The sequence below is a fragment of the Danio rerio genome, chromosome 23 (assembly GCF_049306965.1).
Source record: "Danio rerio strain Tuebingen ecotype United States chromosome 23, GRCz12tu, whole genome shotgun sequence".
Classification (NCBI taxonomy): domain Eukaryota; kingdom Metazoa; phylum Chordata; class Actinopteri; order Cypriniformes; family Danionidae; genus Danio; species Danio rerio.
Window position 1 is genome coordinate 11,450,495 of NC_133198.1, and position 14,545 is coordinate 11,465,039.

The 14,545-nt window shown below is 34.4% G+C and overlaps 1 protein-coding gene and 1 long non-coding RNA gene across 23 annotated transcripts in view; one reads left to right on the forward strand and one right to left on the reverse strand.

Annotated features, from left to right (window-relative positions):
* chl1a (cell adhesion molecule L1-like a) overlaps positions 1 to 14,545 on the forward strand; it is a 163,462-nt gene that overhangs the window by 50,279 nt on the left and 98,638 nt on the right. For 14 of the 21 annotated variants that reach the window (XR_012398374.1, XM_068216786.2, XM_009296667.5 and 11 more), the window contains exon 1: positions 11,335 to 11,463. The exons of the other annotated variants lie outside the window; for them this stretch is intronic. The gene's annotated coding sequence lies outside the window, so the exon portion shown is untranslated. Of the gene's footprint in view, positions 1 to 11,334; positions 11,464 to 14,545 lie in introns of those variants that run through there. 21 annotated transcript variants of the gene reach the window in all.
* On the reverse strand, positions 5,673 to 9,808 carry LOC101882732 (uncharacterized). Of its 2 annotated transcripts, XR_012399023.1 has the most exons (10): positions 9,752 to 9,808; positions 8,949 to 9,072; positions 8,799 to 8,875; positions 8,575 to 8,713; positions 8,241 to 8,335; positions 8,005 to 8,115; positions 7,833 to 7,925; positions 7,576 to 7,731; positions 7,289 to 7,412; positions 5,673 to 7,198 (listed from the first exon to the last, which is right to left on the reverse strand). It is a non-coding gene; the product is annotated as an uncharacterized lncRNA (long non-coding RNA). The 2 variants fall into 2 exon arrangements; XR_012399024.1 differs by lacking the exons at positions 8,799 to 8,875; positions 8,949 to 9,072; positions 9,752 to 9,808 and having other exon boundaries at positions 8,571 to 8,680.

The following is a 14,545-nucleotide window of genomic DNA, read 5'->3' on the forward strand; positions in this document are numbered from 1 at the left end:
CACTTCCTATCTCAAGAGGTACCTTCCTCTTATCACATTTTGGAGTCAACACAGATGTATCCTTCGCTGCCTTCAGTATTCCACAGTTCTGTGAGTTTCATTTCTGACAGTTGAGCTAAAAAAATGTGTCTGGAAGCTCTTTTTGCCTGTCATTTATGTGTAAATGTCAACACAATCGCACAACAATTCGTGACTTTTTGATTTAGCGCTAATTTTGGCCCAGGCTCATTCTAAAAAAAGTACCTCTGTATACATTTCTGGAGGCTACCAAATACGTCCCAGGAGCTACGTTTTTTTGCAGTTTGTGTTTTTCGTAAATCCACCAGAGGCTGCTGTGTATGCTTTTTCTCTCACGAGTACCATTCATCCCTGCTTTTCACACGTAAATCTACCAGAGGCTACTGTTGACTAACTGTTTGACTGAGTGAATGACTGACTGACCGACTGACCCACTCTCCTCTTTCTCTAAACCCAACAATTGCATTGATTGACCTGCCCACCCCCTTCCCTAAACCCAACCAACAATTTTCAAAAGCAATGCAGAAAGAAAAAAAAGCCCTCAACTGATTTTTACCACATTTTCAGAGTTTACCACATTTTTCGCCCTGTTTTTTTTCTTATTTACTTTCTGGAACTGTTCTTCACTGGACTCAAAACTCCTCATCATGGTCAACTCCTCTGCATCTCAAGCCTGCCAACATACATAGCAAGCTAACGGGACAAACTAGTAAAAGCGGGAAACCACCCATATAGAGGTAAGCGGACAGCTGGTAAGTGCGAAAAGGAACAGTATCATAGGGCACTGTAGCCTTCAATTTAAAAATATACGTAGCTCTGGTGAATTTCAAAAACGTATATAGGGCTACGTTTTCAGAATGAGCTTATGTTTACTAATTTGTACAAATTCGTACAATCTCATTTGTACAATTCAGTACGATGTGCTCATCCTCTAATTAAGGTTGGGTTTAGGAGTGGGTTTGGGTGCCCCATCTAATTTTTTAAATCATACATCATGCTTGTTAATAGTTACCAAGGTAGTAGTTAAATTTAAGCTTTAGATAGGATTAGTGATGTTGAATAAGATAATATTTTATAAGTACCATAGACTGTAAAATATATGGACGTAGTATCCGTGACGTCATCCATAGGTTTCTGAACACTGCAAAAGAAGCTACAAGTAGGCGTGACCAAACGTCACCATTTTGTTCGCACATCATCACACCCACAGCAGGATATCAAACAAGGGCAAAGAGGCAGGGAGGGAGCGGAGCTACAGACACCTGCTGGCATTTTGCTTTGACCTGGCTTAGACAGACTTTACTTTGGGAGAACGCCTAATACTTTATTACCTGTGACTCGTTTGTGTTCTGACCACATGTGCTTGCTTGTACACTATATCAATGAAGTGTTTAGACTTTTAAAAACACAGTTGTAATACATTAAGCCACTAAGCATTGTTCTTATGATGCTTTTCTACTAGAGGAAAACGCTTATTACTCCCAAACACTTCAGATAAAGTCTGTGTTAGTAAATGCAAAACTATTGATGAAATCCAGCATAACACTATATGTCAACGCTTCAGATGACTGTTCTAGAGCCCGCAGCTAATCAATCTGTCAGATTCTGGAGTGCTTTACAGGTCTAAAGAAAATATAAATGATCTTAAATAAAACAAATGCCAAGTTCAGTGGCTAATCAGCCGGAGTCAGCTAAGGTGAAGTGAAGGTGACCAGCAAGACCTAGCTGTCACTCAAGTGGCCACTTTTTTAATTATGCAAACTTTATATAACCTAATATAAAGGAAACAGATGAGATAAAACAATTCACTTCCATCACAGTTGTCATGAAGGGTAGTATTAGCTATATAAACCAAAATCGTTCTTTGTACCAGGCTGTAAACACCTTTTTTTCTGTGGTAAAATTGGCCATTCTAACAGTGGGCTCAATTGAAATTTGCTCCATATGGAGCTAGGACTAGCGGAATTTTATGAATTGTAGTTTCAGTTAGTTCCGTTTAGGCTTCCCGAGTGAGAGCGGGAGGTTGCCGCTTGATAAGTACAAGTTAATATCTTAATTATACGCATGGAATAATCCATTAGCTAATAGTGTAAATTGCTGCTTAATAATAAGTGTTACCACAAATTGTTAGTGTAGTGCTACCAAATGTGATACAAATTATACTTGAATATGTGAAATCAAACAGTAAAATTCATACTATGCATATGGACGACACATTGTACCCCCAGAGACCATTTTTTGTCATTAGAAATTTCAATTTAATGTTATAAATCAAGTGTTTGTTATTTATATATTTTCTGATATGAGAAAGGTCTAACTATCAATGAAATTCAGTTATGCAAATGTTTCATAAACTATCTTTATTTAATACATGAATATAATGAGACTAAGCTTTGCTGTGCCTCAGGGTTTTTTTATTTTTTTTTCCTCTGCTGAGACTAAGATTACAGTATCTCTGCATCTTAATGTGGGCTTGCGTACGGTCGTATTGAAATGACACTGGCAGGAGTTGCACAAGTGGGTTTCCTCGTCTGTGGCGGTGTGTTATTGAACTGATTAAAGCAGGACTGCTGACGGCACAGGATGTGTCTGAATGCAGTCAGATGAATGGGAGCTTCCGTCGCTCTTCCTGTCTGTTCCAGATACTTCCAGACTTTCACTGCGTTGCTGTGAGGCACAGATTAACAGCTCTTTTCCTTGCTCTCTCTCTCTCTTTCTCATCATCTTTCACTCTCTCCATCCTGCCATCCTAAATGACAGCAAACTGATGGAAATGTTTGATTCATTTTTCTGAATTTTTGCACTTTATATAAAAAGTGCTGTGCTGACTAAACTGTATGCCAATGGAAAGATGTGCTGTACCATTACAGACTGTTTTAATTGTGCTGCTGAACAGTGATGTACACTGTAAAAATGCTGCGTTCCAAACAATTCCTTCATGTTGTCCTAACACAAATTGATTGTTAGCTTCATTTTTTTTGTACAAATTTAAGTGGATTGAGCATAAACCATTTAGTTGTCCCAAAACACCTAAAACTTGTTGTTTTAAATATGTAATTAAAAAGTATTTAGTATTAAATATGTAACACAAAAGTATTTTTTGAGTTTACTCTAGCAGAACTGTGGTTCACAAGGTTAAGCCTCTGTATTACATTTAATTTATTTAATGAAAATAACATCAAACTAAATAATTTATTTATGTATCTTATCATGATTATTCATGTTAAATATTTGATAATTACAATTATAAAATTTTACTATATACTAATTTATTTGAATGCTTATTTCATTTGTATATTTATGATAAAATATTTAATTACCTTTATTGTTATGTAACTAATAACATGGATTTTATAATCAACCCTGGAACATTCTGAAAACTTAGTCCGGTGGATGTTTCTGGTGACTGCAAATTATGTAGCTGGAGGTACGTATGGCTGCATTTAAATTTTTAAGCGAACGCTATAGAGCGGTTTGACGCCATTCCTTTTCACGCTTACCGGCTGACCACTTACCTTCGTGTGGAGGGCTTTCCCACTGCAACCAGTTTGTCCAGTTAGCTCATCGTGTACGTCGACGGACTTGAGACGCAGAGAGGAGCTGATGACGGCAATGACCGGATTTGAGTCCGGGGAAGAGTGGTTTCAGAAATCAGGTAAGACAAAAACAGAATCCAAAAAATAAAGTGTACAAGTTCATAACAGAATGAGAATGTGGTAAAGTCTGAAAATGTGGTAAAAATCAGGCAAGGCTTTTCTTTTTCTGGAGGGCTTATGTAAATTGCTTGCTGGGTTTAGGGAAGTAAGCGGGTGGGCGGGTTAATTGGTACAATTAGTTGGGTTTAGGTAAGGAGGAGGGTGGGTCAGCCAATTGGCTGGTCGCCCAGTCAATCATTCAGTCAGTCAGACAGACGTTCGACAGCGGCCTCTGGTGGGTTAATTTACACGACAACAGCGCAGGCGCGAATGGCACTGTTGAGAGACATTTGAGATGCGAAAATGCGCACACAGTGGCCTCTCGTGGATTCACAAAAACAAAAACATCACAGGACGTATTTTGCAGTCTCCAGAAACGTTCACGGGACTACGTTTTCAGAATGAGCCTGGGTTGTTTAATATAGTTTTCAAATAGTTTTGCTTAAGTGTACAGTATTGCCAAACATGTGAGTAATATTTTATTATTATAGAAAATGTAAACAAAAATAATTACTACATTTTATCATATTATTACTTATCATAGGAGGTAAATTCATTACTACTCCATAAATTTGTAAATATTTATGCAATAATTACATGATTATTAATAATAATTGCACCCTGCTCCTCCGGATGCTGCACACAATACAAGTGTAGGCTACAGCCATACAGGCTGTGATTAAGTGTTGGTAAATCAGCGCAACTACCCAGCAGAGTTTCATGTCATCATTTTTGAAAGCTGTGCTAATGACATAGTAAAAATGCAGCAAATATATGACAGACATTTACAACAACAGTGGATTATTAATTAAATGCTTATTTTCCACAGAGCGAAGCATCATCCACCTGCAGTCATTTAAGGGAGTCACAAAAAATATATACACTTTATATATTTTTCTTTGAAAATGTATTTTTTTGCAACGAATTTCGTTATGTATAATGTGTAACTTAATTCTAATGTACAAACAGAATGAATAACATCTGATGTGAAGCGCTTTAACACAACTTCGCTATAGTATAGTGCCAAAACAATCCATTAAACTATTTTTATGGTTAAATTTTAATTCATTAACGAAACGCGGTTTAAGCAGCATGAGCTGGACAGTCTTTACAATCTATTCGCAGCACTGATGGTTTTCTTAGGTTTCCTTGGAAGAGTAAACTTGGTCTGAAGGATGAGAGAGCTCTCAAACCCGTTGAGTGAATGGAGAGATTCCCTGCATGTCTTGTTGTGATGCGCGATTTAAAAAATGAGAGTCTGCATAGGCCTATTCATGCCAGTCTGTGAGGTAAAATTAAAACACCCGCACATCTAACAGAGATCTGCGCATAACAGGCTTTTTATGCGTAGCGCAATGTGCAATGTCAAGAGGGTGACTGCATAATAAGGTAAACTGCACACACTTGATGATGTAATGTGTGGAGGCGTCTCACAGCGCAAAGCATAAATAAACTTTTAAATGTGCATGCTTAACCAGTCATTGTTAAGGTCTATCGATTAAAGGGTTATTGACAATCGATTATTAAGTAATCGGTAGCTTTTCAAAACAAAATTTATTGTAGGAAATGTCACCCTAAATTCACCATACTCACTATTTAAAGAACAGTTCATACAAAACTGAACATTCTGTGACCATTAACTCACCTTTTACTTGTTCCAATTTTTTTAAACACCGTTTTACACTCTAAAAAGGAATGTGTTGAAAACAACACAACATGTGTTATTTTCAACACATGTCCTGAGTGTGCTCAGGGACAACACATGTTGAGTTAAGTTTAACACACAAAATGTGTCATAAAATGTAACACATTAATGTGCAGCATAAGTTGACACACAGATGTGTTATTTTTGTATGTGTTTAACACAACTGTGTGTTACTATTCATTTTTTGTAATTTTAAATGTAAAAAATATTATAAATGTAAAATCAATATACAAAATCTCACAGGAAACATTAAACACTGTTCACATACTGTTTAATTTTCCCAAATGCATTCAAATGTTTTACAGCAATTCATTGTACATAATATAAAAACTCACTTTATAAAAGTATTCATTAAATTGAACTCGTATCTGTTACGCATGCCAATAAAATGTCAAATATGTATGAAACATATCCATTTTCAAAATTATTCTCTAGTGAAAGAAATTAATAACCATAGCACACTGATTATACATTCACCCACATGTAAGGTGCTTGTCTTAACAAAATAAATCATTGTCAAATATAGTCAAAACACTTCAAACATTTAGGTAACCCTTTATAGTAACGACACAATATAAATTATTTATTAAGCATTAGCAAGTACAGTAGTTGATTCACTATTTGTTAAGCATTAAATCTACATTATAAGACATTAGTAATGGGTTTCTAAATACAGCTACAAAGGCTGTTTTCTTGACTTATAAGCACATTTATAATGTGCCTAACAATTGTACTTTTATAATTCATACTTTCAAATTCAAATGGTTTGTAAATAATGCAGTCCTTAATTTAGTAGTGAAAAAATAATCAGAAGCAAAGTGTGAAGGTACAATTATTAAGCACATTAAACATTTACTTATAAGTCAAGAATACAGCATTTGTAAACCGCTAATGTCTTATAATGTAGAGTTAACGCTTTACAAATTAATGAATTCACCATTTGCTAATGCTTAATAAATGATTTATAGTGTGTAGTTATTATAAAGTGTTACCAAAGTTTCAATCACTAACATGTTTAAAACAATATTTTGTATTTAGGAGATACATACTGCTGATCACAAAATGACAAAATGTCTAGAGGTCTGTAATCTATTAAGTCCCCAGGCAGCAAAGCAAAGAGAAAACGATTTGTTCTGATGACACTGAAGAAAAAAATATGTTCATCAAAATACTTAACTCTTAAAACTCTTGTTCCCTGTGTGTCCTGACTCTTCAGAAGGGCATGAATTAATTTTAAAATGATCTGTTGAGATGTTTTAAAAAGGAATTTAAATTATGATATGTTCTAGGGCAACGATTTTGACAACAAATTAAAGTTAGGTTGTGACTATCAGAGAGTGCATGCATTTCCCTTAAATGCCAAATTACAAAATCATTTTAAAGACACTTTGGATAGGTGTACATGCTTATTTCAATTAGGTACAAGACTGCACCTTAGCAATTAATTCCATGACCTTTAATCGTGTGCAAGATGACTGGGACAAGGACAAGTCATATATATATATATATATATATACTCAAAAAAAAAAAACAGAAGACAGTTGGCATGGATACTGAAGATTGCACAGCCAGAAGAATTTGAAAAGTCTGTCTACAGCACAGGTCAGGCTTTCAGGATCGAGTGGAAGAGCAAAAGAGTCATTCTTTGCCACAGCTACAAGTACACGTACACGTACAAGGATCCATGTCCTAGACAACCAATAGAAACCAACTGCGGCTGAGCTGACTTCAGGGTCCCTTTCATGGATTCAGTGAGCAAAGATGTAACGGTGGTACCAGCCTTCAGGAATGAAACAATAAAAAGCATAAGAAAATGTTGCTGCATTAGAAACATTTTATTTATCATAAGCTAAACCAATAAAAACTATACCGGCACTTGCTCCAACAGGTAGGACACAGCAGAAGTCACACAGCATTTACTCCCAGCAACACTTCTCCCAGAGGCAGTGGGTGGAAGAAGATGAATAAGGATCTTTAACAGTTTAACAGCTCATCTTGAAGTGAAGATACAGGTCACATGCAAAATAAGAATTTAAACAAAATATATTAGAAATTAATATCTTTAATAGAATATTAATATTCACATTAAGTTTTATCTTTTAAACTATTTTTAGAAAAGTGTGCACATGCAACAGATATTTTGGCTGAAACTCATACCATCATGCTGATTGTCAGCCATCTTCAGTAAGAGTCTGATGTCAATATTCTTCTCCAAGATGCTATTTCTTTGAGTTCTGGAATTATCGTCCCTTCCCTTTTCTGGATAAACAAGTCTTCGTTCCTATCTGTGAGCTTGGAAAATTCAATGTCCATCTTTAAAGAAAGAAAGAAATCAGAAACAAAGAAATATTAATATTACAATTATGAAATAAATGTCTGTGTAAAGTTCTGTCTTAGTTGAGCATGTCTATTACCAAAGCTGGCATGTCAAGAAATCTGGGATAGTCCTTGAAGATTTCAGCAAGAGATTTTGAAGGGATTTTGTTGTTATCCATCTTCTTCTGTAACTGAAGGTTTGATTGATTGCAGTCTTTATTGATGATAAATTGTCTGGTCGCATCTTCTTTATCAGAGACAACAACTCACTTGGTACGGTTTCATCTGGACTTGGTGAAGAAGGTTGCGGTGTACAATGATGATGTTTTAAACTGTACACCCACTGGCTCTGTTGAAGCTTCCGTCCGACTGTGTGATGGCCTAGCAAAAAAAAAAATCCTCCTGACATTAGTAATGTAAAAACAGAACTAATGAAAGTCAAATAAATGAGCAACTTATATACACATTCCTAATAAATTCAGTTTATAATGTAAAAACATTCTTACATTCTCATGTCCCTCATTTTCACCAAAGGGCACCTGAGGGGAACAATGACAGAATCTCTTTTGCTAGTACCAGCTTTTCTATACCAGAAGGATAGCTAAAAAGGTAAAAAACAAATACAGTTGCATAAATTGCTTATACACAAACATTGACAAACAAAAAATTGACTAAACAGTGGTACTTCAGAATTGATTGGGATAAATTGTTAAATGTATTTATTTGAAATATTTTTTAAATGTAGAATTTATTTTAATATATAACTTATTTAAATAAATGTAATTTATTTAATTTGCAAATAAATACATCTTACATGAAATAAACAAACCACATACTCACAATCCATGTTTCTCTACAAGGACACTGACAGCAACTTTTTAACAGTCTTCATGTTCTCTCAGGATTGAAGAGGCTTTTCTTCAAGCAGCGTCAGCAAACTAGTTGTGTTGCCAGTCTGAGTTGAGTCTGTTAAAGGACACTAAGAAATGCCAAAACATTTTATTTATTTAAATGTTTACGTTTATCTATAGTAATATAAAGGGAGAAATATATTAATGTTTTACCTGCACACTTCTTTCTAATGAGTCCGGGGTGTTGCTTGCAATATAATATATTTGAAATTTGCCTAGCTCCTTTACTCCTGCATTTACATCAGTGTCAATGAACTTGAAAATCTGTCAAATTTCAATATTCAATCAAAAGATAGTTGAGACCTGTTTGACTAAGGCTATCAGATCTCCAGCATTGCCATCTGTGAATAGTTTTCTCCATATTTCCTTTCTGTCTATGAAGACAGTTGCAAGAACGCGGTGTAATTTGTTCCTCGACTTCCATCTCCTAAGAGAGAAATTCATACAGCACAATGAGAAAACAAACACCTGTAACTGTGTATGACAATAAAAAGTACACTTTTAAATAGTATGCGACTAGTAGGGTACCACAAAATGGCGCGCAAAATTGAGTACATTAAAGATCTTCATATTTTAGCTATTGTTTATGAATTTGCTTACACCTCGGCGCCATTTGGTGTCTGTACAAAGCACCCAACTAACGTTACGACAAGGGATTTATGTTTAAATTCCTGCCGCAGAGCTTCATATAAGGTTATATATTAAATAACCTTATGATAATAACGTAACGTTAAATGCATAAATTATATCTGGTAGCGTTACCTCGAGTGTCAGAGACGCAGAGGCTTTTTAAAGTGACGGCAACTCTTACACCAAAATGCAGTACATATTTAGGGTAAGTCTTTCGCCTTATATGTAACTTATTATTAACAATTCTGCCAAGTGCCAACGCAGCTTTACAAAAGACGCGCCAGATGCGTTAGCTTGCGCGGCTAAAGTTAATGTAACATGACAGAGTTGCTAAGTCCCGTGTATCAGGAGTACGAAACATGAAAACATAATAAAAGTAACAAAAATAACTTCTTGGACAACTAACACAAAACATTCTCACGCAGAGTGGAAGAAATATTTACTATCGTACACGAATTTTAATGAATTTCACTCACCTGAGGCAGAGAGGTGCGTTATCCGATAGAGCTCTGGGAGAGCGTCAGTTGAAAAAGAACGTCACTGCGCATGCGCGTGCAGAAATTCACAGTATAAACCCCGAAATATAGAATTTTTAGCCACATACTCACAAATGCTTATTTTATATTACCATCATGATAAATAAACTACATAAACTCATAACACAGTGCCATTTGACTACAGGCAAAAATGCATTGTATTCCAACATACTGTTTAAATGTGTTTAACACAGTCAATGTGTAAACAGTTAAGCACAATATTAACACACAATGTGTCCGTAGTAACACAAAATGTGTTACGACCTGTTTAACACATATTTTGTGTAAATTTTTAACACATCACTTTTAAGAGTGTAGTTAAAAAAAATATTAGCCCCTTTAAGCTATATTTATATATATTTTTTTCTTTAATCTACAGAACAAACCTTCGTCATACTATATCTTGCCTAATTACCCTAACCTACCTCATTAAAATAATTAACTTGTTTAACCCTTTAAATTTCACTTTAAGCTGTATAGAAGTGTTTTGAAAATATCTAAAATATTATTTACTGTCATCAGGGCAAAGATAAAAAATAAATCAGTTATTAAAAATTAGTTATTAAAACTATTATTTTTAGAAATGTGTTGAAAATATCTGCTCTCCATTAAACAAATTGACGAAAAAAATAAACAGGGGGGCTAATAATTCCGACTTCAACTGTATAAATAATTTATAGATAATGTATTATCTGTCTATTCTTAAGGATTTTAGGTGACTAAAGTCCTATTTTAATAGACTTAACCCTTTTTTTTTTTTACATTTTATAAAACATTTTTGTTTAAATGAACAAAAAAAAATGTTCTCTATATTCACTGCGACATGGATACATTTTTTCTAAAGGGGGTGTATTCATTTATGCTGAGCACTCTGTATTGCTATTATTTTACTTTTTACTCTGACCATCTGGTAATACAACACAGAGACCACTTAGGTCATTACAAGTCATATTTATCATTCAAACAAACAAGAAAGAATGCTTGTTACTCAACCATGCAGCCACCTGCATTGTGTTGTTCATGCTAAAGCTTAAGGCGTGTGCAACTTTTTTTCAGCTATTTTTAAACATATATTTTAAAATTAATTTGCCCGGGAAGTAACAAAAAAATAAACTTAATTCAATTAGTATATTAAAAGAAATGGAAAAGTTCAATATACAAATTAAGTTTTTATATATTTTGTTCATACTTATTAAATATATTTTCAGTCAGTGAGCCTAAAATCTGAAAAATGTTGACACTTTCCAGTCAATTGATGGAATCACGGGACACACCTCCACGAAACACCTGAGATTTAAACTTTTAGGATTATTAAACAATTAATTAATGATCACATCAGATCAGACTGAATGCAAATTAATGAAACTGCTCTATTATGTAAGCCACTATGGCTTATTGTGATCTAATGGTTTTCCTTTGAATCTAGCTTTCTCGAAACGCGCGCGCACACACACACACGCTACACATTGACTTGCCTTCCCTCAGTGTTTGCTTAGCCCTCAAGTCACCTCCCCACTTCTGGTATTACTGGTTCTGGCTTTTCACGAGTTGACAGAGGTCTGTCACACAGCTCGTGTTTGTGTTTGTGAGTGCAGTTGTGTTTGTTTGACAGAAGGACAGTATAGTGTGAGTGAGGAAGAAGATACTTTAAGGTAAGCCTATTTGCATATTGTGAAGTTTGTGTATAATGTACTGTGCTATGCGGAAAGTATCTGTATTTTTTTCTGTTATAGTGAAAGTGTGCTATAAATATTTGGAATTTAGTCAGTAGGCAAAACACACAGCAATATACTGAAAAAGAATGTAAAAGATGAACCTAAAAATGTTGGGAAGCTAACATTCTGAACTTATTTGCATGTTTCAGCTTGCAAACATGTTCTTGCACATACTATAGACATTTGTGCATTTCAAGAGCTTTTTGCCCCAGGAGAAATGCTTGAGTTTGTGACTGATTTGTTTTGAATTTGATAAACAATGGTTTGTGATTAATTAGATTTGTTTGTGCGTACAGTGATTCTAAAATGTAGAAGTCACACTTATAATTTGTATTGTACATGTATCAGTCTCGGCTTCTCTGTTTTCTGTTATTTGATTTAACTTGAATAACATCTGGTGATTATTAGGGGGTTTATGAAGTCAGTACATGTAGGTGTGCAGAATAACAGGTGTAGAGAATCACATTAACTGTGAACAAGATCCACTTATTGTGCACGATTAATAAAGTGTTACAATAATGTGTTTCTTGTGAAGTGTTTTGAATGAAAAATGCCCTTGTTGTTAATTTCAAAAAAGAAGCTCACTGATTTTAAATGCTGTTGTATAATGCAGTGACATTTCCGTACTGTTTGAAAAGGTCATTAATAGGTCACATTTTTAAGGTTGTGTTAATTAGTACAGTATTTATTCACAGTTTTTATTGTTCTTAGTTCAACATTTACTAGGGCGTTGCTAAAATCCAAATTTGTGCTTGTTAACATGACAGTTAATGCAGTGAGTAAACAAGAACTAAGAATGAATGACTTTGTTTTCATTAACTAACCTTAACAAAGGTTAACAAATACCATAATAAATGCATTGTTAATTGTTTGTTCATATTAATAAGTACATTGAATGCTAAATACCAGTATTGGGTTGCGGCTGGAAGGGCATCCGTTGCATAAAAAATATGCTGGAATAGTTGGCGGTTCATTTTGCTGTGGTGACCCCTGATGAATAAGGGACAAAACCAAAGGAAAATAAACGATGAATTTATCAAGGATGCATTAAATTAAGCAAAAGTTAACGTAAAAAAAATGTTTTAATGGTACAAAGTAAAATAAACACATAGACAAATAAATGACTAAATTAATAAACAGACAAATAAATAAATAAATTAATAAATAAACAAATAAACAAACAAACACACAGACAAATAAATAAATAAATAAATAAATAAATAAATAAATAAATAAATAAATAAATAAATAAATAAATAAATTCAATTAAATTCTATTAATTCAATTAACCTTTATTTGTATAGCCCTTTTACAATGTAAATTGTGCCAGAGCTGCTTCAAATAAATAAATAAATAAATACATTTTAATAAATATTAATTAATTAAATATATTTACTCCTATGGATGAGGGTTAGAATGTAGGTTAGGTTTAGGGTTAGCAGCAGGTAGTTATGCATAGTTAGCTGTAATTGGTACAGCATATCAAGTACACAGACTATGTATTTATAAAACAGGACACCTTAAAGTGTTACAAAATGCTTTTTTTTTTTTTTAGTTTCTATTAAAAAAAATCCACAAACTGCTTTAAGCACTTGCTGAGATTAAATGTTACTTGAGCTCTAAATTAACATATTAGAATATTTTCTGAAATATTGTGTGAAGCTGAAGATTGGAGTAAACATGCTGAGAATTCAGCTTTACATAAGAGGGAAACATTTCCCAGTGATGGGTTGCAGCTGGAAGGGCATCCGCTGCGTAAAGCAAATGCTGGATAAGTTGGCAGTTCATTCCGCTATGTTGACGCCAGATTAATAAAGACACTAAGCCGAAAAAAAAAAAAGAATCTGAATGAATGAATGAATGAATGAATTTATTAATTCATTAATTAATGAATACGAGGAAAAAAAAAAACATAAATCTGACAACAATGTTATATGCTATATGCAAGCAATTACATCATTGCCTTATGCTACAAATTTTTTATCCCTGTAAATTATAGAGCCAATGAGATTGCTTGCTCGCCATTTAAATAGTCTGGTTTAGCTGTATTAATAATCAGAGAACCTTTGAAATCTCCACCAGCACTACGTGTCTAGATTTGTTATGGGACTTCTGAATGTCCATTTAAGCAGCAAATATATATTCTAAACCTTTTCACGCTTAAATTTAATATACTCTTGCTGACCATCATTCCTTCCCCCTTTGTGGCTTAAAAAGCTTAATAATGATCATTTCATTTGATCAATAACTGTGATGAATGTTGCCATGCTAGTTTGCACTGCAGGTGCAAGTTAGAGCTGCTGGATTTACAACACGTTAATTCATCAACTTTCCCCAAAATATATGAGAAAGTGAGTGGCTGAATAATTTGGAGAAGAGTAGAGTAAATGACGTAAACAGAGCATAGTCATCACCTTGGAATTATAAGGTTCTTTCTGAGTTCTGAATGATTTTGAGATATTAAAGGGTCACGAAACACCAAAACACATTTTTTGAGCTGTTGACAGTCGTATGTGTCCCACACTGCTAAAAACACTATTAGGACACCTATATTTCACTAAAAAGTGTAAATTGGTTGTTTTTTGCTTTATTTCAAGCAAATTCGTACTTCCGGGTTGAAACTAATTTTTGAAGCCGCATCACGGCCATGACATAATAGCGTTGTATTCCAGCGTGCAGACTGGGCGTCTGTGCCAGAGTGAATCTTATTACGTCTTACAGTGTGCTGCATTAATGCATGAGTAGGGCTTGGTTCAAACCAATCAGCGCGCTCTATTGTGCAACTTCAATAATATTCATTACTGTCAGAGTGTAGACGACAGAAACGCCACGTTGTGTTGGCAAAACAAGCGTGAAGTGTTGCTTTTATAGTTTGCTGCAGTTAAGTTTTGTTCTCACGCGTGGATTAACAGTGTACGCGACGCGCGACAACAATAACTTACGTGTCTAAGGAGGAACATTGTTTACCTGAGAGCTGTTCTCATCTGCAAACGCTGAGATCCGGATTCGCTTGTAGTCT